At 77.7% G+C, this 2,500-nt stretch overlaps 1 non-coding gene across 1 annotated transcript; it reads right to left on the reverse strand.

Annotated features, from left to right (window-relative positions):
• Positions 1-186: 186 nt before the first annotated feature.
• On the reverse strand, positions 187-339 carry LOC138063144 (5.8S ribosomal RNA). The gene has a single exon (XR_011136737.1). It is a non-coding gene; the product is annotated as a 5.8S ribosomal RNA (ribosomal RNA).
• Positions 340-2,500: the final 2,161 nt, after the last annotated feature.

A 2,500-nucleotide genomic window follows, 5' to 3' on the forward strand; every position in this document is an offset into this window, starting at 1 on the left:
GGCCAGCCGGAAGACCGGGGCCACCGGTGCACGCACCGGTGGTCCCGGCTCCGCCGCCGCCGCCGACTCACCGCCGCCGCCGCCCCCCCACCGACTCGCCGCCGCCGCCGCCCCCCCCGGCCCCCCCCCGAGGGGCGGCACACCGCTGCGCCAACGCGGCAATGGGGGTGACGATTGACCGTCAAGCGACGCTCAGACAGGCGTAGCCCCGGGAGGAACCCGGGGCCGCAAGTGCGTTCGAAGTGTCGATGATCAATGTGTCCTGCAATTCACATTAATTCTCGCAGCTAGCTGCGTTCTTCATCGACGCACGAGCCGAGTGATCCACCGCTAAGAGTTGTCTCGGTTTCGGTCCCCACCGCGCGCGCGGGGGGACCGGGCAGCTTTCGCAGCCCCCTGAGGGCCCCCATCCGCTCTGCCTCCCTCCTCACGCCGACGCCGGCTGCTGAGCAAGGGACAGCGGAGAGAGAGGGCACGCCTCACTGACCGTACAAGCACAGAGGGAAAAAAAAAGGGGGGGGGGGGGGAGAACAGACCCGAACGAGAGGGGCGGGGAGCCCTCGCTCCCGACCTGGGACAACCCCTTTCTCGCTTCGAGTCCGGCCCAGGCGCCCGGCTCGGCCTGGCCCAGCAGGGAGCGGCGCGCCAGCCGCGCCACCTGCCTCAGGGACCGGGGTGTGGGTCCCCGCGGAGCCCCGGCGTCGGAGCCCGGCCGCCGCTGGGAGCGGCGCCACCCGCTGCCCGCGCGCCCGCGACCCGCCAGCCGCACGCTTCCGAGCTCCTTCGCTCGCCTCACCGGCCTCCAGCTCCGCCGCCCCGGAGACGGCACCCAACACCCGCCTGCACACACGCAGCCTCCCGAGCGACGCCACGCACTCGCCCGTCCCTTCCGCGGGCAGACGCCTGGCGGCAGGCAGACGGGCGAGGCGGGACGGACGGGGAACGGCGCCCGCTCTCCCCGCCTCCACGCGGAGACCGGGAGGGGCCGCCCCCGCCCGCCCGCCCGCCGCCCGCCTGCCGCCCAGCGAAGCCGGGTCGGGCAGAGCGAGGCAGGCGCGCCGGATGGCGGAGTGCCGGGGCAGGGCGGGGGGGGAGGGAAGGAAGGGTGCCGCCGACGGCCACGGCGGGAGACTGAGAGCACCGGCCAGGGAGGAGAAGGGATGCGCTGGGGCTCGGCGTCCGCACCACCCGCGGTGGGGGCTCGCCGTCCCGGCGGCGAGCACGCGCTCGCGCCGGGGTCGCGCGTTCGAGGCAGGCCGGCGCAAGCCGACCGCGCGGCGTCTCTCCGCCGAGACCAGACCGCGGAGAGAGGGGGCAGGGTACCCCTCTCCGTCCCGGCTGCCCGCGGGGCATGCACGGGCCGCGCCGGCGGGCATGGGGGGGTGCAGCGCCCGCGCGCGCCGACCCCCCGGCCCCTCCGGCAGCACGCCCGGCTGCCCCCCGGGTCGCATCGGGCCGCCCGAGTCTTTAAACCCCCGCCCGGCTCTCCGACCGAGAACCCTCGGGCCCGGAGCCCGGGGCCCATGGCCATCCCTACCCGGGGGGGCCGCTACCGGCGGCCGCGGTGGCCGGAGGCCCTCCTCCTTCCTCCCAGCGCGCCCCCCCCCCCCGCCGCCCCCCGCCGCCCCCGGCCCGGCCGACTCGCAGCGCGGCCCCCACACGGCACGGCGTGGGGCGGCTGGAGCGGTGTGGGGGGGGGGGGAAGGGAGGGGAGGAGGAAGCGTGGAAGGCCGGCAGGGCACGGCCGGTGCGGCACGCGCAGCGCAGCGCCCGGGAGGAGCACGCTGGCACACGGGACCACACAGGTGGGTCACCGAGGGGAGGCAGGAGAAGCGCGGACGCTAGGTACCTGGCCCTGGGGTGAGGGAAACGACCTGAAATCCCCGCGGGGGTGCCTCCCCCGCCGCCGCCCGCCGCCGGGCCACCGCCGCCTCGCGGCGACGGCGGCAGCCTCAGCGGCAGCGACGAGGCGGGGCGCGGAGGGGAACCCGGCACCCGCCAGCCGGCTCCAGCGCCCCTCGGCGGAGCGTCCACCCGCGGGGTGCGCCCGACACCCACCGCCACGACCTCGTCCTCCTCCCGGGGCCCGGGGTTTCCCTCAGTAACCCGGCGCCGGGTGGCAGCTGCGCCCGGGAGGAGAGCCGTGGTTTGGGCCGCCCGCTCGGGCACGACACGTCGCCTCGCGTGGCCTCGCGCGACGCCCCCGCTTGGGGTCCGCCGCGGCGCGGCGCCCGCCCCGCGCGCCGTCCCGGAACGCCTGTCCGCACCGCCTCTGCTAGACGGGCTGCTCCGCCGCAGCCCGCCCCGGGTCCGCCCCCCACAGCTTAGGAGTGGGGACCCGTGGGACCCGTCCCAACCCGGAATGCGATCTCGCTCGCGTCTCCACCCGCCGCTTCCTCCCGCGGGCACCAGGGGAGCAAGCCCCGCCGACCCTCCCACGCACTGCCGCCCGCTCTGCCGGGCCCTCCCCCGGGCCGGACCCTCCCCTGCCCCGGCGGCG

Source organism: Struthio camelus, chromosome 31 (assembly GCF_040807025.1).
Source record: "Struthio camelus isolate bStrCam1 chromosome 31, bStrCam1.hap1, whole genome shotgun sequence".
Taxonomy (NCBI): domain Eukaryota; kingdom Metazoa; phylum Chordata; class Aves; order Struthioniformes; family Struthionidae; genus Struthio; species Struthio camelus.